Source organism: Equus caballus, chromosome 28 (genome assembly GCF_041296265.1).
Source record: "Equus caballus isolate H_3958 breed thoroughbred chromosome 28, TB-T2T, whole genome shotgun sequence".
NCBI classification, from domain to species: domain Eukaryota; kingdom Metazoa; phylum Chordata; class Mammalia; order Perissodactyla; family Equidae; genus Equus; species Equus caballus.
In genome coordinates, this window is record NC_091711.1 from 40,146,063 (window position 1) to 40,168,774 (window position 22,712).

Genomic DNA, 22,712 nt, shown 5'->3' on the forward strand with positions numbered 1-22,712 from the left:
GCCCCACAACACCCTTCGTCTGTTTAATTTTTGTATCTCCTCCCTCCCCCAGCCTCCTCTGTGACAGAAACAAAAAGCTGCAGATTTTGTTGTTTTTCGGCCAAGAGGGTCTGCCCTTCCTTCCCTTCACCCTGCCCCAAAGAGGCTGGAGGGAAAAGCCCCCAGATAAGGAATCAGAAGCAGGGAGCGACCCCTGCTCCCTCCCCCAGTGCTGTGTGACCTTGGGCTCTGACTTACCCTCTCTGGTTTAAATGCATCACCTACAAAGTAGGAATTACAGCCGTGGGGTTGGTGTGAGGATCAAACAAGATAATCCCAGTAAAGTGCTTAGTTCGCTCCTGGCACAGAGCAAGCGCTCAATAAATGTTAGGCTTTGTTATTATGTAAAGTAGAGTTAAATACCACCCCTCCCACCCCCCCACCAGTTAATCCATTTGTAGAGCGGGCCTTCTGGGGCAAGCTGGCAGCTCAGTGCAGCCGTGGATCAGTTCTCTTGGCTGGCTCAGTGTTGACACAAATCCCAGCTTGATGCCATGAGGCAGGGCCTGAGCGCTGGCGTTTACTGCAGGCCCCACCATACCCTATTGCCTTACTCAGACCAGATGCACCCCTTTGAGCGACCTGGCCCCTGTGGGCCTCTGAGTTTGCCATCCCTAGTTCCCGCTTCTCAAAAGCTTTCCCACCTGGTGATCTCACTGAACGAGTCATTAGGCCCTGCTGACGGATGAGGAAACTGAGGCTCACGGAGGGGCAGCCACCTGCCCACAGTCCCTGAGGGGGGTGCTGTGGAGCCAAGGAGAGTCCAGTCACCAGGCCTGGCCCTTTTCTCTCTTGAGAACACCTCCTCGGCACGGGGAAGAGCAAATGGCCCACAAGCCAGGTGGCAGGAGAGATGGTGTCTAGCTTCCACAGGCCCCCCGGGTCCCGCCGGGATCAGGAGGGGACTGAGCAGAAGACAGGGCCTGCCCTGGGCCTCGTCCCAGCCGGGCGATGGGTGTCCCAAGCCTGGGTGGCACACCTATGTGCCACACCCCAGCAGAGCCCAGCAAGGGGCTCCAAAAGCTGGGGACAGCAGTTAGAACGGGCTCATTCCCCTCGGGTCCCCTCTATATCCCCCATCTGGGGTCCCCCTCCAGGAACAGCCCCAGCCAGAAACGGCACCTCCCGGGCCCACACCAGCCCCTCCTGCGGCACCAACCATCCACAGGCGCTTCACGCGGGGTTACACCACCCACACCCATGATGCCCCATCTCACGGAAGAGGAAACTACCCCCCAGCCAGCACCAGCCAGCAAGACCCAGACACGGCGCCAGACCCGCTGCAGCTGTCAGCCCCCCACAACCACCAGCCATCCCCTCCAGGCCTTGATTTCCCCATCTGCCACGCAACACGGCTGACTCTGACAGAGCGAGCTGGTCTTGGAGAGGAGACGGTGGCGCTGGAGGGCCTCAAACCCAGCAATGTGGCCATGTGTATGAGCCTCAACTTCCCCAAGAGAAGGTGGGGCTTCTGTCCCCTGTCTTCCCCAGAGCCCCTCACACAGGGCACCCCCTGGCCTGCATCCAGCAGGAGCACAAGAAGTGACCGAGGGGTTACCACGGACGAGACCCTGTGCTGGAAGCTCTCCACAGCTCGCCAGGTATGGGCTGTGCTGACCATTTTTCAGACAAGGAATTGGAAGCACAGAGATGCTAAGCAATTTGCCTAGGGCCGCCCAGGAAGAAAGAGAGTCTGGTGGGTTGGTGGGCAGACCAAAGGACCAGGATGGAGAACACAGCCCTGGTTACTGGTGTCCAGATGAGGCCTGGGAGGGGCGCGGGCTCAGAGGATGAGAGGAGCAAGGTCGAGAGGGAGGGGGAACGAGTGAGTGCAGGGCCTGTGGCGGGGGAAGGCAGCACTGTAACTTCCGTCAAGCCGGGAGGCTGGCGGCCGCTGACGGCTCCCATCGCTGCATGCCTGCCTCTGCCTCTGCGGCCCTGCAGGCCGGCGCTAGTCTCAGCGGCATCTCAAGTGCAGGCCACTTCCACTCCTCCTCTGTCACCAGTCTCAAGTCGCCCCCTCCACCGCCCTCCCCAGGCGTGTCCAGGCGTGAAGCAATTCCTCCTACTGCACAAGGCTGGCTCCCAGAGGCTCAGGGCCTTGCCCGAGCTCCCACCAAGCCAAGAACGGCCCACGGGGACTCGAACCCAGCTCTCGGACATCCCCACCCACCTCCCTGATTTGGGGAGGGTCCCCAAGGGCACCCGAGGTTGCTGCAGGGGAAGAGGGCGGGGCCAGGGCCGTGAGGGGCGGGGCCGTGAGCGGCGGGGCGGGGCCTGAAAGGGGCGGGCCGAGAGGGGAGGCTGGAGCCCGGTCCCGGTTGCCCTGGCAACAGGACTAATTAATTCCTACCCGGGCTCTATCTGCGCCTTGGCTGGATGGGCGGTTTGGGCTCGCGGGTGTTTGTTTTGAAGGGAAGGGGAGAAAAGCGGGAGGTGCTGGGAGGCTGTGGTCCCGGGGCTAGCGAGGGACTGACGCCCCCGCCCCACGCTCACACGTAGCATCACCACCCGCACAGGAACAGGCAGGCTGGCTCCCAGGGACCACCGGGGACCTGCTCTCCGGAGCAGGGCGGCTCGTCCCAGCCCAAACACACCTGGCACAGACTGCAGACAGACAGCAGTGCCTGCGGTGTGCGCACACGTGCCCGCATACATGCGCACACCCGCACACAGCGAGAAGAACACAGACTCCACAGCGAGAGAGGCTTGGGTTCAGACCCAGCTTCACTTTCTGAGTCTCAGCTTCCCCATCTGCAAAATGGGCACCTCCGCTCCCCTCAAAGGGCTCTTAGGAGAATTAGAGGGACGTCCCCAGCGCAGGGGCACCTGAGGGGCCTCATCTACCCTGGGGTCAGAGAAGGCTTTGCTGAGGGTGATCCTGGTGATGGAACCGGTACCCAGAGGGTGGCATTTTTGAGGAACTGGACCAAGGCCAGGAGGACTGGATTGGGGCATGAGGGAGGGAGACAGAGCCCCCAGGAGGAGCCCTGAGGCTCAGCCAAGTCCTCGCAGGTCTGAAGCCACAGTAATGATTCTGGATCTCAGCTTGAGGACCTCAGGGAGCCAGTGCCAGGCAGGGGAGTGCAAGCTGACAGCAGGGTGCAGAATGCATCGGAGAGAGGGGCGCGAGCAGAGGCAGGCGGCCCTGGCAGAGGCTGCAGCGGTGGTCCGGGCCCCTGAGGCTGCCTCGATGTGAGCGAGGGCAGCGGGGTGGTCAGGCGATGGGAGGACTTGAGAGCAGGTCTTGGTGGCCTACAGGATGAGGACGGGAGGCCAAGGGGGCAGTTCAGGGAGGAGTCCCAGGGTCCAGGGGGGTGTCTGCGGGATGGTGGTACCCACCCCGGAACAGGGAGCCTCAGAGGAGTAAACGTGCCAGGATGCAGGAGAGAGAAGAGTCCCATATATATCAGAGAAGTTGAGTTTTAGGGGCCAGAGGGACACCCCTAAACACGTGTCCAGTCAGCAGGTGGCCACACCCAATGCCCAGCAGCCAGAGGTGGGGCACAGCCGAGGACGGAGACGTGGGCATCCCTGCTCAGGGCTGTTCAGAGGAGCCAGGGAAGTGGAGGCACTACCCCACGAGCAGGGGCCGAGGACCAGGCCAGGAGGATGGCCCCTGGGGACCAGGCATGGCTGGAAGTGGATGCTGGCCTGCCACACGGCAGCTCTTGGAGCCAGACCACCTGGGTTCAAATCCCCGCCCCCACACCTCCCAAGCTGTGAGATCCTGGCCAAGTCACTTCACCTCTGCGAGCCTCAACTTCCCCATCTGTAGAGTGGAAATACAAGCAATCCCCACCCCAAAGGTTGTTATGAGGAGGGCCATCCCCCTGGATGCCCGGCTGAGCCCCAGAGACACACGGTCTCCAGGGAGGGGGCGTGGCACTCACCTTTGTTGACCACCTGCTCTGTGCCAGGCACCTTACAGGTGTCACCGACTGCAGGGAGTGGTGATGGAGGAGCGGGGGCCTGGAGCCACCCAGCCCCGGGCTGAATCGGGTCCCCTACTTACTAACCGTGGACCCCAGACCTCAGCTTCTGCGAATGGGAAATTCGGATGAGGGTGCCCCCCCATGGCCCGCGGGACTGTTGTGAACACGAAATAAGAGAACAGATGAAGCATCTGTCACCGGCCTGGCACACGGCAGGCACTAAATAAGTCACCACTGCTGTCATTATTACACCTGCTGTTCCTGCTCCTCCCAGGACCCCAAGGAGGAGGATGTACTGGTCCCCAGGGAACCAATAAGAAGGACAAAGGCCTCCCCAGCCACCATCTGACCACAGGATTGTGCAGCCCAGGACAGGGCCATGTGAGACCGCCGGGGTCTGAACCCTGCCCTGGCCGCTCCAAACTGTGTGACCTTGAACAAGTCGCCTCACCTCTCTGAACCTCAGATTCCTCCCCAAGGAAATGAGGGGTCCCATACCTGCACCGTCATCTGAGGACTGAACAAGGCAACACACAAACGGCATCCAGCCCAGGGGCTGCACACAGTAGGTGCTCAATAAATGACAGCAGTTGTTTTTGGTGACTGGATGTCAAGACCTGAAGGAATGAATGAAGGCAGACAAGCATTGGGTGGGGTCCCGGGTGTGCTGCCCTCCCAGAGCCATGCAAGCACAACCCCAGGGGGCTGCAGCCCAGGACCCGCCACCAGGGGCACCCCCCCGCATCCCTCCCCCTGGCCCCGGACCAACACCCCCCGTCACGTCCATGCCCACCTGCCCCTGCCCCCCTGCGGTGAGTGCAGAGCCCCGTGCGCCCCCATCCAGCCTCGTGACCAGCCGCAGCCCCTCCCCTGCCCGCGCTCTGCATCTGCTCAATTAGGGAAACTGGGGAGCGGGGAAACAAAGGCTTAATTTCTGAGCTAATCAGCCTGCCTCATGCTAATTACCATCCTCCCGGGCATCAGGGCAGGCTTCCTGGGGGAGGGGGTGGGGAAGCTGGTCCTCAGGAATGACACCCTTTCCCCCAAAGCCTGAGGTGGCCCAGCGACGCGGGGATACCAGGAGGCTCGGGCGGCTGGGACTCTGTGGGTGTGGCTAGAAGCAGGGGCCACAGAGAGTCCACTGGCAGCAGGGAACGTGCCTCAGGGGGTGTCCCCTGGGCGGGCCCCACCCTCCCCGGACCCCCTCCAGGACTCCTGCCCCATCTTGCGGGCAGCCTCAGGCTGAGGGGAGGCCCCAGAACAGGTGCCCCAGGAGGTGTCCAACCCATGGCCTTGGCAGAGAGATGGACAGACGGACACCTGTAAGCTAGAAAACTGACCAATGCTCAGAGGGAAGCTTTTGGATCAGGATGTAGAGTGTGTGCTTCTCTGTGCTTGAGTGTGCATGCACGTGTGTGTTGCATGCGTGTGTGTGGTGCATGTGTGTGTTGCGTGTGTGTGCACCTGTGTGTACACAAGTGCACAACACAGGAGGGCACAGGCCTGGGAGGCAGGAGGCCGGGGTCTCCCCTGCTCGGCCCTAGGCACGTCCCTGCCCCTCTAAAACCCAGCCTTTCCCTCGAGAGGGTGCAGGCTGGGGGGCCTGGGGCTGGGCCACATTCTTCAACCTGCAGGCTGAGTGCCCACCACGCACGCCCCAGGCCCCATGCCAGGCACGCAGGCTCAGTGGTGAACGGACAGATGGGGGCCCTGTCCTCACGGCTCCCTGTGTCGGACGAGCCATGGAGTCAACACGTAAACTGTCGACACAGCCCGGGACAGAGAAAAGCGCCCTGCAGGGACCTGAGCGCGTAGGACGCGGGCCAGCTTGACGGTGACGGGCTACTGTCGGCGGGGCTTGTCGCTGTGTTTTTTAGGAAAGGTCCCATCCAGCGACGAAACGTCAGATAATCAGAACTCACTGTGGGCCCGGTGCCAATCCCTTCCCCTCTCTGGGCCTCAGTTTCCCACTTTGCAACAATGAAGGAGCACGATGATATGGTCTCCAAGGTTCATCCCGGCCCTCATCAGTGAGGACTCTCCACCATGAGTGTGTGTGTGTGACACCAGGGTCTGTGGTGTGGCCCTCACACACACACACACACACACACACACACACACACACAGCTGATGTGTCCCGGCCCTGGGCCCAGCTGCACGATGGACACACCAGATGGTCAGGTGTCACCCGGTGCAGAGCGGGGCTGGCACCCACCCTCCCCTAATCGCAGGCTCCCGAGGGCACTCAGCTTTGCTGGCACAGGGCACCCCCCAACCGCCCCCCTCACCCTGTCATGGAGCCATCAGAGCCGCCACCATGTGCTGAGTGCCTACTGTGCGCCCCATGCCCCTCATGCTTCACAGCACAGAATTCCCACAACAGCCTTCCCAGCTAAGTACTGTTACCCTGTTTTACATATGGGGAAACTGAGGCTCAGCTAGGTCAAGTGACCTGCTCAGGAAGCGATACGTTAGGGACTTGTATCTGGCCTGATCCCAAGCTGCCACACCCACATGCACCAGGACCACCTTCCTGGATGCCCCTCAAGGCTCAGGCCAGGGGACCAGGCTGGCCCAGGTCCTGCCCGAGCACAGCTCCCCACAGATCACCAGGGGTACTCAACATGGCAAGGTGGTTAGGAGGGTGGCCTGGGGACCCTGATGGCCCAGGTTCAAATCCTCGTCTCACCACTGACTCGCTGTGTGACCATGGGCAGGACCCCTAACTTCTCTGTGCCTCGGCTCCTCCATCTGTAAAATGGGGATGATCACATTTTGTGGGATTGTTGTGAGGACTTCATTTCTGTAAAGTCCTTAGCACAGTGTCCAGCACGTGGTAAGTGTCACTCGGGTGTCATTAAATACAGGGAATAAATGATTCCCTTTGATTCTATGGGCAGCCTCTGGATTGGGTCCCACAGAGGATAAGGGGCAGAGTTGAGACTCAAACCCTGGACGCAGGACTCCCTGCCCAGTGCTCTCTCCCTACAGCACTGAGATGGCTCCAGCTCAGCCAAGAGAATGAAGAAGTCCCCAGCTCAGGCCCCAGGGGTTCAAGAGAGGCTGGAGGCACTGAGGAAGACAGCGGTGCGTGCGCAGGCCAGGGGCCAGGCCTGAAGACCCGAGCACTCCGGTGGCCACTCAGGGGCCCTGGGCGCCAGGTGCTGAAGCAGCCCCCTGTAATGCCATGGGGCCAAGGCCCAGTGGTACTGGGACACAGCAGCTGGGGAACAGCTGGGGGCAGCGTGGCCTCCCAGCATCGGCCACAGTCATCCCATCCCCAGCATTCCGCCCCAGGGACGGCTGGGGGCTTCCTGGCCTGGGACCCCCACACCCCAGCCCTCCCCAGGCCCCACGGAGCCCCGCTGGCAGGAATCCCATCCAGAAGAGGGGTCCTGCCTAAGGCCCTCGGCCAGCAGCTTCAAGGGGAACCCAGATGGCCACATTCAACCTCAGAAGCAGACCCCCCTGCAAAGGGGCGGCCGGGGTCAGAGGTGTGAGTCTTTGAAGTTGCGCGCTGTTGGTGAAACTGGAAAAGTTCGACCAACCCAGCCGCCCACAGCAGGGAAATGGCTGTGCAAGGGGACCCTTGCCCAAGGGGATCAGGACCCCACTGTGCCTCGAGGGGAGACGCCGCAGTGTGGGGTCCAGGGCCACATGTAGGGCAGAGGCGGCGAGGCAGGTCCCACGTGGGTAAAAAACAGATGGCGGACACGTGCTCACGGGTGCTGGGGACGTGGGGCAGGGCCCCGCCGGCGATGGGGAGGGGCCAGCAGCTCGTCCCTGTCTGCTTTACACACAGAGAGCATGTCAACTGCCTAGTTAGAAAGGGGGTGTACACACTCCAACACACAACACACACCTGACAATCACCCAGCACACACATGCACACGCCCACACACACCCAGCTTTCTCCATCCACGGCTGCACGCAGCCTGAGGGAGGGACACGAAGGCTGCCACAAACCATGGGGCAAGGCCGTTTGAGGAGCCACAGGCGGAGAGATGGGCAGGCAGATGGAGACGGAAGGGGACAAGGACAGTGAGAGTCACAGGCAGATATGGAAGCTCAGCTCAGGCCCCGGGGACCCAGCTCAGGACCAGCCACTTCCGGCTGGCCCCGGGGCTGTGCAAAGTGAAACTGCCCAAGCGAAAAGTCGCTGGACCCAGGTTCTCCTTTCAGCTGACCACTCACTGCAGGGTGACCCTGGGCCAGCGCCTCTCCAGCGTCAGCCTGCCCCTGCGTGCAGGGGTGGGGTGGAGACACCGCGGTTCTGACCCTCCAGTGCTCTGGGGTCTGGATTCCCCATTAAGGCCCGGCTCCCACCTCTGCCCAGGCCCCTCAGCATCTGCAGCTGCTCCGGAGGCCCAGACGGTCCCGGAGCACAGCCCCCCAGAGCTCCTCCTGCATCCAGGACAGAGCGTCCAGGTCAGTGGCCAGCCCTGCCAAGCCAGGAACCCATTCCTAAAGCCCCTCCCCGATCATTGACCCCAGCAGCGCATCTGAGCAGGGAGGAGCGGGTACAACATGGCCTGTAGAGAAGCAGGGAATGCACACTGCCTTCCTGCATCGTCGGACTGAATCCTCATAACGCCCTGAGCCCATTTTACAGATGAAGAAACTAAGGGTCAGAGGATGATCCACCCAGAGCCAAGCAGCTACAGTGGAACCCACACTGCCTACTCCAAGACTCGCCAGCCCCGTCCACATCTTGTCTGCGAGGCACCGCGGAGACAGGAGGGGCCGCAGAGGCAGACACCCCCAATTTCCAGACCTAGCACCCCAGGCCCAGGGACTCCCCGGGCCACAGCCTTTCCCCATCAGCACGAGGCAATGGCGAGCAGGCTGCTGGAGCCCCGCCACCCGCTCCCCGCCAGGAACCCACCAGTGAGTAGGGTCGGCGCTCACTGGGCACTCGCGGTGTGGCAGGTGCAGAGGTGGGTACTATTTTTATTCCCATTTTACGGACGAGGAGGCTGAGGCATGCAGAGGTGAGGCAGCTTGTGACGGGGAGAATCGGGAGTCGAATGGGGGCCTGGGCCACGTGCTTGACCAAGGGTCACCCCATCTCTCAGCCCCAGGGGTTTCTCCACTCCGACATGCTGCCCCCAGGCCAGCACCTCAGTGTCTGGCAGAGGCGGGAAAGGTCTGCTCCCCAAGGCTCTGCTTAGCTCGTGGGCCCCTGAGCCGCCATCGCCTCGGGCACCTGCTCTCCTCTGCCGACCCCTCTGCGGCCCATCTCCTCCCAGGATGCTCAGGGTCCATCTCCTCCCAGGACGCTCAGGGTCCATCTCCTCCCAGGACGCTCAGGGTCCATCTCCTCCCAGGACGCTCAGGGTCCATCTCCTCCCAGGACGCTCAGGGTCCATCTCCTCCCAGGATGCTCAGGGTCCTTGGCGAGCCCCCACCTCCATCCTTGAGGCCCAGCCCTGGGTAGCGGAAGGTCTGCATCTCCCCACAGATCTCAGACGGTGTCCTCAAAGATGGGGCTGGGTCTCAGCCTGAGGCCCAGAGAGGGTGTGGGAGAGCCAGGGTCACACAGCAAGCTGGAGGCAGGAAGGAGCCCTATGGCCCTGTCTCCACCTCACAGCTCAGCAGAGATTCCACGCTCCCTCTTGGCCTGTGAAAGGTGAAGCTGGACTGGTTGAGCTGTGACCCCGTGCGGAGGCAGGGGGTGGGGAGACAGGTTTTCGGCAGCTTCTAGAATTCCTCAGGCCTTTACAACCATGGAACCTCCAGCAGTCTTGCGGGCCTACTGTGTGCAGACACTCCTCTCTCCAACGCCATCTCAATCCATCCCCTCCAGGAGCCCGGCAGCATCCCCATTTCACAGATGAGCAAACTGAGACTCCGGTGCACGGGACCACTCAGCAACAGGATCCAACCCACGGCACCTTGCTTCTGACCACAGAGCAGACCCTCCTGGAGCCCCTGTCCCAAATCCAACCCCTTACCAGTCCTCAGGGACTGCCTCTTCCAGGAAGTCTTCCCAGAACTCGGGGAGCCTCCACTCAGTGAGACTGTCCCCCCCTCCTGCACTCACACAGCAGACTGAGCCCAGCACACGCATGGCGCCCCCGCCCTCAGACTGGGGCTCCTGGGAGTCGAGGCTCTAACCCCCATCAGACGGGGCTCCCTAAGTCAGGGCTGTCCCCCCCAGACAAGGGACCTGACAGCATGGTCCCCCCACTTCAAGACTAGGGGCTCCCCAAGGACAGGGCCACCACGCTCTCCTTGTTTCGGACTAGGAAGTAACGAGGACGGGACTCCCACTTCCCTCCTCCTGCACCTCCATCCACACAGCTCCCCCCAGAGTACAAGACTCCGCCCCCAGGGCGCAGGCAGGGCCCCGGGCCACGCCTCAGCCCCCTCCCCTCACTCTGTCCTGGCACTCCTCCAGGCCTGGCTGGTACCAGGCAGGCCCCCCCACCCCGGGCCTGTCCATGAATCCCACCTCTGTTGGGCACCACAGACCCCCCTTTCTCCTCCCCAAACAAATGGGGTCTTGAGTGAGACACCAGGACAAGCATGCACAACGCCAGGTCTATTCCCTGCCATGGCCTGGCTGCCAGCGGCAGGGGTGGGGGTGGGGGGCTCTGCCAGGCAGGGGGAGCAGCCTCTCCATTCCACAGCCCCTCAAGGTCCAGCCCCTGAAATTGGGACCACTCTCAGCTCCGCCCTGGTGGGGCTGGGAACAACAGCCCACTCCCTGGGGGACCCCAGAGCAGACCCGTCGCAGGCTCCTGTGTCGTTCTCGCCGCTCTGTCGACAGTGCAGGCCGGAGCCTCTGGGCCCAGGTCCAAAGCCCTGCTCCTCCCCTCTAGAGAGTTTCTCCAAACCTGAGTTTGGTCACTTGTCAAACGGGCATAACCACACAGCTCCACATGGGCCGCTGGGACTGTGAAAGGGGACGCAGAGCGGAATGGCCCAGGTGCTCAGTTAGAACCAGCTTCCTTCCCTCCCCCCTCTCTGATCTTCTCTCTTTTTTTTCGGTGGGGGGGAGGGGTGAGCAAGAAAGCTCAGGCTGGCAGGGCAGAAAGCAGCCTGTCCCAAGCGCTTAAAATGCTGCCTATTCAGAAGTCAAAATCTCAACCCCCCAGGGCCGGCAGGGAGGCGTCCCAGGACTTCGGGAATTCAGCAGAGGCTGTTTCCCCACCCTGGGGAGGGGGCCCTGGAGCCAAGCCTGCAAATCAAAGCTCAAAGCCCACTGCCTCCCAGAAGCCAGCCAAGATAAGCCAAGAGATTACCCCCATTTTACAGACAAGTAAACTAAGACACAGAGGGGTTAAGTAATTTGCCTAAGGTCACACAGCTATGGAGCAGCTGAACTGATTTCTTTTGACAATTCAGGCTGCTACCACAAGCTCCTCCTTAGGGCAGAAGGCTTCGCTACCTAAGAGCGTTCTGAGATTTTGCCCCTGTGTTCAGAGCAAGGTCCACACTCTCTGCCTGAAAGGCCAGGCTCCCCAGCGGGGCAGGGGAGGGCAGGGCAGCAGAAAAAGCACTTGCCCTGGAGTCAGCCCAATCTGGGGTCACACGCCAGGCCTGCCACCTACTTCCAGCCACGTGTCCACAGGCCATTTCCCAGGCCTCCCTCGCCCCACTGTGCTCGGGTATCAAATGGGAATGATAAGATTGACCTCCCGGGGTGGCTGGCAGGGCCAACCATCCACGCAGTCACCACATGTTCACTGAACACCTACTATGTGCCAGGTCCCATTCAAGGCACTTGGGACAGAACAGGAACAAGACAGATAAAGTTCCTGCTCTCGTGGAGCTGATACACCCCGGGGGCGGGAGAGTGCATATAAACCAGTAAATAAACAAAACAGCACCGGGTGTGTCAGGGGCTCTCAGGAAACAAAGAGACGAGGGGGCCCAGAGCAACGAACAGAGCAGTCAGGGAGGGCCTCCCTGAGGAGGTGACAATCCACTGGGCAGGAGACAGCCATGAAACAAGCCTGGGTAGCAGCAATAAGCACAAAAGGAACAGCAACTCCTGCAGAAGGAACAGCGTGTGCAAAGGCTGGGGAATTAGATGAGACGGGAAAACGCCCGGCATACAGCAGATGCTGGACAAAGACCAGCTGCTGGTATTACTGCTTTAACCCTGTGAGCTCCTTGCGCCTGGCTTTCCTCTTCTGGAAAATGGGGCGCTGTGCAGATCCAGGGGAATCCTGGGTCTCCTCCACATACCTGACTTCACTTAAAGAAACCCTTGTTCCATTATTATTCCTCCCATTTTGCAGGTGGGGAAGTTGAGGCTCCCATAAACGGCAACGTCAGGACACGAACGCAGGTCCTGCAATCCCAAATGCCGGGCTCCCGCAGGCCTTTCATGGTCTCGCTGTGCACAGGGCGCTCACTACCTCGCGCCATCCCATCCCAACGGCTCCGAACGTCAGAAAAGCTCTTGTTGGGTGAGCCGAGGTCTGTGCCTGGCGGGTCCCACTTCTGCCCTTTGGGGCCACCGAGGACAGCCCTCCCCGCTCTTCCCCAGGTCCACGTGCCATGTGAAGAGGGCTGACGGGTTAGAAAGAGCAGCTGCTGCCCTAGGAAGCGCCTCCCAGGCCAGGCCCCGTGCTGTGACTTCATCCCCTGCATCACGTCCGCAAGGTGAAGGAGGGGTTCTGATCACACCCATTGTACAGATGAAGAAACTGAGGCCTAGAAAGGCAGAGAAACAGGTCCAGGGCCCCCCACCTAGCAAGCAGCACAGACAGGATGTGAACTCAGATCTCTGTCACTCAAAAGACAGCGATCCTGCCTGTCACTCCCAGGCCCCTCAAATGTCCCTCTTTGGACATCCTTTCCAGTCCCCTGCATGGCCTGTCCCCTGGCGATGCCAGGGAGGTGGACAGAACAGACCTCCCCTGATGCTCCCAGGTACCGGCCAGCCGCTGGCCTGGCAGGCTGCGCCCCGTGAAAGCAGCCAGGAGGCAGGGGACTCAGGCAACAGCTAGGGGGACGAGGCCCACCTGATTGAAGGGTACACAGAGGCCCTGGAGCAAGCAGAGGGGAGCACTGAACAGGGAGCCAGCCACACCTGGTTCCATCCCGGCTCAGTGACCAGGGTGCTGTGTGACCATCAGGGGGCCCTCCTCCCCCGCGGGACCCCTTCCTGCTGCTACGAAGTCAGGTCAACACCCCTGCTTCTTAAGGGTCTTGGGAAAGGGCAGGACGAGGCAGACCTCTGGTGAGAGGGCCTGCTGTCACCCCCGGGCATGTCAGAAAGCCACTTTAAAATCACTTTTTAAAGCAATTATGACAATGGTGGCAGTTACCACTCACCGAGTCTAAGCGCCAGGAACCACACCAGGGCCATCACAGACATCATCCCAAGTGACAGCAACCCCAAGAGGCATGTGCATCAGTCCCATTTTACAGATGGGGAAACTGAGGCACGGGGTCCTACAGCTGTTAAGTGCCAGAGCCAGGATTCAAACCCAGAGCCGTGTGCTCTTGCATGCTGCTTCCTATTATGAGTATTCAAATAAAATGAGTGCTTTGGGAGAATACCTGGGGACCGAGGGAAGAGAAGGGGGTGGTGGTGGAGGGGCAGGCTCCCAGGGGAGGAGTTAGGCCTGGTGAGTTGGACATTTGGGGAGGCAGATGCCCTGGGGTTGAATTCCAGGCCCAGTGCCTGACCACTGTGCAACCTTGGGCAAGTCACTTCCCCTCTCTGATACCTCAAAGGCAGGTATCAACACGAGGGGGCTGGGGGGCTTCCTGGAGCACAGCAAACATGAAGGATGAGGGTGAAGTCACTTGGGGACAAGGAGGGAGCACGATGGGGACTCATATGCTCAAAGGCCCTAAGGAGGGAGACAGCTCGAGGAGGCAGAGGCTGGAGAACTTGGCCAGAGAAGTGGTGGGGGAGGACAGAGAGGGCCTTGGGAGGAGGGACCCGGTGGGGCAGTAGCCCCTCCCCCTCCCCCCTGCCGTCCTCCAGGGAGCACCCCGCACCCACACTCCCTCCCTGCACAAGCCCCTCCAGAGCGCCCATCACCAGCCCCTCCCCCTCCCCGGGATCTCAACACCTTGGCAGCCACAGCCCCTCCACGTGGGGACCACCGCATCTTAGAGACGGCATCTCTCTCTCCTAGCAACCACCAACACCGGGCCAGCCAGCCAGCCTCCTCCCTCTGTCTCCTCCTCTCTCCATGGAGACCACAATGCCACAGAGGCGGCTCCCTCGCCACAGCAACCACCGTCACTCAGCACCCGCCCCGGACAACAGCTCCCTCCACGTGGCCACCACCAACACAGCCTCGCTGACAGCGACAGCCTCAGCCTCTCCTCTCCAGGGCAGCCACCAGCCCCAACCAGGACGCAAGAGCTCCTGCCGGCCGGCCGCCTGAGGCCTCCTAGTGTCAGACTGCACTCCCTCCGCCTCCAAGATTCAGTGACATGGATCAGGCCCAGGATTGATGCCGCCCAGCGTCTCCCCTGCTCCAGCTCACCCCCAGCCTGCAGTCTGCCCTCTCTACGATGGAGAGGCCCCCAGCCGAGGGGGGAGAAGAGGCCATGTTCTCCCAGGCCATCCCCTGGAAGCCAGCCCCCACCCCTAGGTGGTGCACAGACACCACTGGCTCAGCCTCTCCGCCGGGCGAAGGGGCAGGACTGCGGTCTCTGAGCCAGCAGGGGCTGCCTCGTCCTCCCCAGTGGGCCTGTCCCAGCCCCCCAAAGGCCCATCGCTCTGCCGCTGCCTCCCAGGCCCTCTGGAAGGGAAGCTGGGGAGGGGCAGGATGGGGGCGCTCGCAGCTGGGGCAGGGGCCCCGCCAGGCAGGAGGGACAAACAGGAGGCCGAGGCCTCGTTACATCACGGGTTCGCACGGCCAGGTCATGTGAGCTGTGCTCGCACACAGTCAGAAGGAGCCTGTCCTTACCAGACGTCTGTGGGCAACGGGGACCCCTCCAGCCAGCGAGGCTCTGTCCCTGGCCTGGTCTCAGGGAGGTCCCCACGGCAGCGGCGGCAGCGGCGGCAGCAGCGGTAGCAGTGGGGTCTCAGGTCCTGGCCCAGCTCAGCGGCAGCTCCTCATCCAAGTCCTCTCCTTCTGCAGGAGGCAGGGGGAGAAAGGGGAGGGAGGGAGGGAGAGGGGAGGAGGAGAGAACGAGAGGGAGGGGGGCAGCAGGAGGGAGGGAGGAGGGAGAGACGCTGAAGTCTTGAAGGGTACACTCACTTCTTTCTTAGGTTTCCCATGGCAACCGAATATACCACAAATGAATATCAGTGTGAGAGAGAGGGAGGAGGCAGAGGGAGGGGAGGACGGAGGGAGCCGGAGACAGAGATGGAGAGAGATAGAGGCAGAGAGATGGGGAGATGGGGGAGAGAGCTGAAGAGATGGGGGCAGGGAGACAGAGACAGAAAGATGATGGGGCAAGACAGATGGAGAATGGCCTGGAGACCCGGCTGGAGGGCTGGGGGCTCCCCACCCTACCCCAGAGGACTCCTGGAGGAGCGGAGGGCCCAGGGGCCACAGGACTTCTTTCAGTCCCCCCGCGGCCCCTGGGCAGGAGGGCCGAGCAACTGAGGGGTAGATTTTCTGGGAACTGAAGGGCTCCCTACGCCCACCCACCCCACCCTACTCCACTCCCTGCTGGGCCCCAGAGCCTGGAGGTTCCTGCCAAGTCACAGTTCCAGGTCCGCAACTCACACTCATGGACACACACGTCACACCCAGGTGGGATGGCCACACGCACCTTCACACTGACCTGAGGTCCACACACAGCCCTCACCCCCTCTCATGCCCAACCACGCCACCCTCCTGTTGGTCACCCCAACACCGCCCACTCCCTCTACAGCTGGACCCCACTCCATCCGCTGCAGGGCACAGGCACCCCTCCCCCGGCCCCTGCCCCAGCACTCGTCTCTAATTCAGAACTCTGCCAGGACTGGCACGCGCCCTCCCCAGTGTGCCCACAGCCTGTGCCCCGCCAGGTGCAATCCCTCTGCCCCGCTTCCCGCCATATGTGCTCACACCCCCTACGAGCGAGCGAGGTACCTGCCCGACCTCCACCTGCACAGACACACACACTCCCAGGCAGATGCGCCCCGGCTGAACCCTGCCTCCATCTGTGCGCACACGTGCACACGCATACGCTCATCCCCTTCCCATGGAGGCCCCTCTCCCCGTCTGGCCCCACACCCACACCCACCCAGATGGTCCTCCCGGCCCTCCCAGGTAGGCAGGGGCTCACATCTCAGCCCCCTCGACGCTGTCATTCACAAACATCTGTAGACCCACCAGGTGCTGGGAGCCAGCCACAGAACAGAGACACACACGCAGTCCCTGCCGGGCCTCAGCCCCATCACCATCACCCACCCAGAGGCCTGCCCCAGGAAAGAGCTCCCAGCCCAGGCCCCGGGGGGAGCCCCCATAGCTATGGGGCTCCACGTGACCCTGAGCCCAGCGGCCAGCAGGGACAATATGGCACCTCAGGGTGACACTATACCTTCACACACAACAAGCACCCACGGGACACTCAGACAGCGTCCAACACAGCAGAATGTCACACTCCCTCAGACCCACGTGTCCACACAGATGCAGACGCACTGTACACAGCTGCCCACAGCACCCAGACACAGAGGTGCCCGCCCCAACACGCAGACACACACACGTGCCAGCATGCCTGGGGACGCTGCACAGACACAGGTCAACACACCCACAGAAACACGCTGGCCCCTGCTCACTGGGGACCGTCCCCCAACACACACCCAACCATGCCCGGGCACACAGCCCCTACAGACGCACACGCCAACACACACACACGCTCCAATCATGTCCACACATGGGGCACCGCTCTCAGGTCCGCGCCCCCGCACACACCCGCACAGCATTCCCAGGGTAGTTCACGGCGGCGCCCCGCCCCCCGCATCCTGTCCACACCCACCTGACACACACACCCCCTTGCCACCAACTCGGCGGGTCCTCGCGCCAGCCGCCCCCTCCACCCCCTCTCCCGGGGTCCCGGCGCGCGAGGACCCGCCGCCAGCACGAGCCCCGCGCCGCGCGCCGCGCCCAGAGGCCGTGAAATTGGCTGCGAGCGTCCGGGGATGCGGCTGCAAACCCTGAGCACAGGGAACCAAGGCGGAACCCGGCCGCGCGGGGCGGGGACACCGCAGAGCTGCCAGCGGCTGGAGCCGGGACCGGCGGGCCGCGGGCGGCAGCGGGGGGCGGGGGGCGGGCGCCGGGAGGGGGCTCGGTGCGCGCTCCCGTCCCCGCTCCGGCCCCGCCACCGCGCACCGGCCCGGCGTGGGCCAGCCGGGGACGCGCCCGGGGAACCGACCCACTCCGCCGCCCGCCAGACCAGGACCCGCCTGGCCAGAGCGCCCACCGGATGAACGGCCTCGGGCCACAGGTCCGCGACTCTGGGGTCGCCGCCTCCGGGAGGCCTTCCGGGCTCTCAGCCCTCCTCTGGCTTCTCCGCTCCCACCTCCACCCCGGCCTCTGGCCTCTGCTCGCACGCACAGCCGCAGGCTCAGCTCCACCCGCGCCCTCGCACCAGAGGAAGGGAGGGGGAGGGCATCGCTCCGTCCCAGATGCCAGGGCAGGCCCCCTCCAGCCTCACTCCACCCCCACCCACCCGCACTTCACGCTTTTACCAGCTGTGCAGCCTGGAACCCGCGGCCGCACACTCTGCCCCGTCTCCTCCTCTTAGCAACAGGAATGATGCAGAGGGGCGTTCTGAGGGGCTCCCTGAGCAGGCTTACAACAGCGGTCCGAACGGAAGATTATTACTCAGGATTAGTCAGTATGGGCCTCGGTCTTGCTGCTGTGTCACCCAAGGCAAGGTGCCTCAATTCTCGGAGCTCAGGCTCTTCTGGAAAATGAGGGTGGCCTTGCTGCCTGCCAGGGAGTGTGGGAGGAGTCCGGAAGATCCCTGGAAACCCGCAGCAGACCCCTCCCCTGGCATCCAGCCCACAAACACATGAACTCACCTTCTGGAAACGCACTAAAAATGCAGGGTCCTGGGCCCCACATCAGCCCTGCTGAGTAAAAACCTCAAGGGGCAGGGCCCAAGACCCTGCATTTTAACAAACACCCAGAGACTCTGGCACTCCCCGACAAAAAGGAGAATGCTCGGTTTCTTAGCTCCGTTTACGGTCTTGTGTGGTGGACCAAAACCACACGTCCAGACCCATCTTCCCAAAATCCACTCTGGGCTTTCCTCCCTCTGGACCTCAGCTCCCTGTGTGTGCTCCACTGGGCATGCCCCCACCCAGAGGCCGGCTGGACCTCTTTCACAATTCTCCAGCAAAATTAAACAAGATGATAGAGCATCGGCCCTGGGCTGGTGCACGGCAGGTGTGCGGTCCTGGCTTCTGCAATGCCCCGAGCAGCAGTCGCTCCAGCTCTCCCACCCTGATCAGAAGGCTGGCTCAGCATCTGCCTCCAGCCTGCAGCACCGGACCCCTCCCGGGCAGGGCACAGACTAACGAGAACCACCTGGCAAGCAGGCCCTCCTGGGTGCAGGCCCCACGCTGGGCGCTGGGCAGAGGTTCCACAGGCCTCCCCTCTTCTCCAGGACAGGAGCTCATCTCTGAGGCCCACGAGCCCCAGGCCCCGCAGTGATCCTAGGTAAGCTGTGCTTCTAAGGGTGTGTGTGCTGTGCGTGTGGACTGAATGGAAAATGCACCGGCCCATCCTCAGTGGCACGTAGAGAAAAGGAAGTTGTTCAATAGCGTTGTTTGAGAGCCTACTCATCTCCACCTGTGTCGAGCTGACCTCCAGAAGGAGAGACAGACAGGAAATGTCTAAATAAGCAGAGCCACGAACTCCCCTGACCCCAGGTAGCAAGAAGGACAAGGAAGGCAGGGAGGCGGACAGGCTGACCCACAGCCTCTGCCTCCCCAAGGCCCAGGGAGAATTGTGGGAGGAGAGAGATGACAGAGACAGGCCAAGAGGGAAACTGAGTCAGGCCTGCCTTTAGGGGCTGGACAGGCAGCCCTTGGGAACTGCTCCTCCCTTCCCCGAGACAGGTGGTGACCAGTGCACTCACATGCTCGTGCACACACATGTACACACACAGTCACAGACACACACACAGACATGCCCTGCCCGCCTTCCAGCCCCTCTGCACACTCCAGCTGGGGGGCAGGCAGCTCCCAGGCCCTTCTCCATGTTTTTCAGGACCCACAGCCTGGCTCCAGGAAACAGTTTCTATGCATTTCAGGGGGTGGAAGTGGAGGCTGAAAAGAGAGGGAAGGAAACGCGCGCACGCACACACACACAGCCCAAGACCCACTCCAGGGAACTAGGAATGAATAAGGGAGACAGATGGGAGGGGGATGGAGCTCATCTAATTGACACCTACTATGTGCCAGACACAGTGCTACGCACTTGACATCCTCTTACGTAACTGACCTGGAAGAGGTAGGAATTCGGTACCACTCTCCCCCTTCCCAGTGAGGAAACAGGGCCTCGTGGAAGTGAATGCTCTCGCCCAGGACACACATGGAGAAGAGAAAGAGGCAGGATTCAGACCCTGAGCTGAGCCCCTGCTCTTCCACATGCAGGGGGAGACGGGGGAGAGCACGGCAGAGTGGTCCAGGGGGCCACAGCTGAGGCCACGACAGACTCAGGGCCTGGGGAAGATACTGATCCCAGGGCAGCATCCCCCGCATCACCCAGGGGAGCTCCTCCAGAGCACCCAGCGTTTGCCCAGGCTGAGCCTGACACCGAAGGAGAACAGGGAGCAAGGGGCTGCCTCAGGAAGGCCACAGGTCACTACGGAGGGAGGGGCGCAGGAGGGATGGGGAGCGCCACTGAGACCCAGGAGCCTTTCTGCCCCTCTGCCCCTGCAGCCACGACAAAGGGCTTCCCCATTTACAGATGAGCAAAGCAAGACCCTGCGGGGTCCCTCGGCCAGAAGGGCACCCCAATGGAAAGGTCCCCTGGCAAAGTTGTTCAGCAATTAACAGTTAATGATGCAAGAGTCCACCTGCGGGGCTTCCAGTCCTGGTGCCACTGCTGTGTGGCCCTGAGCTGGTCTATAACCTCTCTGTTTCTTGTCTGTGAAATACGGAATAATCGTAGCTCTACTGCAGACGGCTTTCGTGAGATTACACGAGTGCTGCTTATGAAGAGTTTCACACCGGGCCAGCTCAGTACAGGCCCAATGAATATTAGCGAATGTCATTATTATTATTATCACTGTAATTATTGCTGTCAGCAGCGTCTTGCAGCCAGCGCCCTTCCTCCAGCACCCAGGTGTAAGCCGGCCCAGGTGGCTCTCCAGTCCTCGGGGGCTCTCTGGGGGGAGGAGGAGGGGGCTCTATTATTCTGACCCCTGAGACACTGTCCCCAGTACCAGCGTCGCTGCCTCTGCCCCGGTGCTCACTGAGCCAGGGGAAGGTTAATTAACAGGGGATCAGGGCTGGCCAGCGGGCGGCAGAGGATCCAGTTAACGGCCTGGAGTATCAGCGCTGCCCCTGGAGAGGCCTGACTTGCTAGGCAGGCTGGGGATTGGAGGCAATGCTGCTTCCGGGCTGTCCGCTCTGCACAGCACAGGGTCCCAGCAGATGGGGTGGGGGGAGCAGGAGGGAGGGCCCGGGCCCAGGGGCACTGTAGCTAAAGAGGGTGAGGGTCACCGCCACGGGTGCCGTCCCGGCCCTGCACGTGGATGCCACACTCGCACACTCGCTCATCAAGCCTGCAAGGCCAGCAGCCACCGCCTGGCCGACAGACAGGAGAGGCTGACCCCCGTGTCACACCCGGCGGGACACAGCCAGCAGAGGTGTGACTAGAACCACTTCTGCTTCCAGAGCAGACACCCTATCAGGCCTCAGGGGACAAGGGAGCCACACTGGGGAGCAGGCATGGAGCCCCCGGGGATCCCCGCCCCCCCCGGGGCCAAGCCCACTAGAGAAGGCTCGGCAGCCGACGCACCCATTTCTATCACCGTGGCAATCTCAAATCTCGTGGGGCGGAAGCACAAGCAAGTACTGGACTGGGAGTCAAGAGGCAGCCTCTCCTGTAGCCAATGACCTCTCCGCCCTGGGCCCGTCACCCTGGCACCCCACCCCCCACCCCCACTGCACATAGCTCCCTGACTCGCCATAAAACCAGAGTGCCCTGGGAAGGGGACCTGCTCACCCAGTGTGTCTCCCACACCCACCCAGCAGAGGAGCTCCCACCAAGGGCTGAATCAACCACAGCGTACTGTGCCCTCCAGCCCTCACTCTGCTCAGCTGTCACACGGCCCCGTGAGAGCCGTTGGCCCCGGCAGCCTCACAGGACGGCCGCTGGCATCCGAGGGGAGGAAAGAAAGTTCTGTACAAAGTAAGACAAACCCAGAGGGAGAACAGCTGCTCTGGGCTGGGAGACAGAGGCGGGGATGGCGCTCACGCGGACTGAGCCCCCCGCCACGAGCCAGGCGCCGGCCCCCCGGAGGCCCACCGTCTCCTGTAAGCCCCCTCACCTCTCTAACCACCCCGCGGTCACAGATGAGAAGCTGAGGCTCAGAGAGGTGACGGGGGTCCCTAAACCATAAACAGAGACTGCCAGCAGAGGATCAGCGCCAGAAGTCTCTGGCTCCCCGGCTGGGGCCGTTTTCTGTTGTCACGAGCACTTGCACACACACTCACTAGTACACACTCACCCCAGGGTCTGTGCCACCTGGCTGGGAGCGGGCAGAGAGCAGGGACTGGCCCAGGGAGGGGTAGAGGCTCCCATATGAAATGGGGGGCAGAGGAGATATGCTCTAGGGGGGCAGGTCTTAAGGAAAGGGTCCCACACTCCCTCAGGAAACGGGGCCTCTTGGGAGGGACCACTCCACCCTAAGGCCCATCCATCCCCCTTCTCGCCCCTCACAACACAGAGGACGTGACCACACGGCCACATGCACGCACAGTGACGCCTCGCACACCCTCCCACTGACATCACACACTGGCTGGTGGGGGTGACCCCTCACACTGCCATCCCAGTGACGTCACCAGCAACCTAGAGCTGATGTCACGCCCAGAGGTTCTCACTGACGTCACATCCACAGGCCCATGCAGACGTCTCACACACACACACACACACTTCTCCCTGATGCCCCCCTCAATTATCCCTCCGTCTTCCTGCCTGGAGGTCCCCGCCCATGCACACTGCTCACTCAGGACAGGCATTTACAGAGTGCACCTCCATGTGCATGTGCGTGCCTGCGCATTCCTCTCACAGGACACGCATTTACACACATGTGCAGGCCCACATGCCCTGCTGATGGCCTGGACATGGCACGTCCCACAGGTGCCCACGGGCCCCAGGAACAGGTGTGTGAGTGGGGCACACACATGCATACCCACGCAAAACCTCCCAGCCCTCACCATGCGGCTCCCCACAGGAAAACGTCCCCCAGGGACTAAATCAGGCAGACCAGACCGGGCCTGCAGCTTCCACCACATTCCTCCAGGTGCTGCCAGCGCCACCCCCTCCCCCAGCTCCTCTCCTCCGACAGCCTGGCCTGCTGACAGCCGACAGCCGCCGCAGCCCAGACACACACACGCACTCCGGTCCAACACCTGTATCTCTCGGCAAGGGGACCAGGCGGAGGGAGGCAGCCGCCAGGCTGGGAGGGGCCCAGAGCTGCAGAAAGTGCCCTCGAGGACAGCGGTCCTCCTGGTCCTCCAGAGCAAGCCAGGGTCACCGCCACCACCCGCTTCCCATCTCCCTCCTCGGGCACGCCTGACACACCACAGCCGCGCTGCCTCTGTCCTGGACACGAGCTCCCCGAGTGAACACGCACATAGAC

The 22,712-nt window shown here is 62.1% G+C and overlaps 1 protein-coding gene across 5 annotated transcripts in view; it reads right to left on the bottom strand.

The window, feature by feature from the left end:
• Nucleotides 1-22,712, bottom strand: part of ELFN2 (extracellular leucine rich repeat and fibronectin type III domain containing 2) — a 50,688-nt gene that overhangs the window by 26,212 nt on the left and 1,764 nt on the right. For 4 of the 5 annotated variants that reach the window (XM_070253597.1, XM_070253595.1, XM_070253594.1 and 1 more), the window contains exon 2: nucleotides 14,864-15,031. The gene's annotated coding sequence lies outside the window, so the exon portion shown is untranslated. Of the gene's footprint in view, nucleotides 1-14,863; nucleotides 15,032-16,868; nucleotides 17,036-22,712 lie in introns of those variants that run through there. The other variant, XM_070253598.1, reaches the window with a different exon arrangement.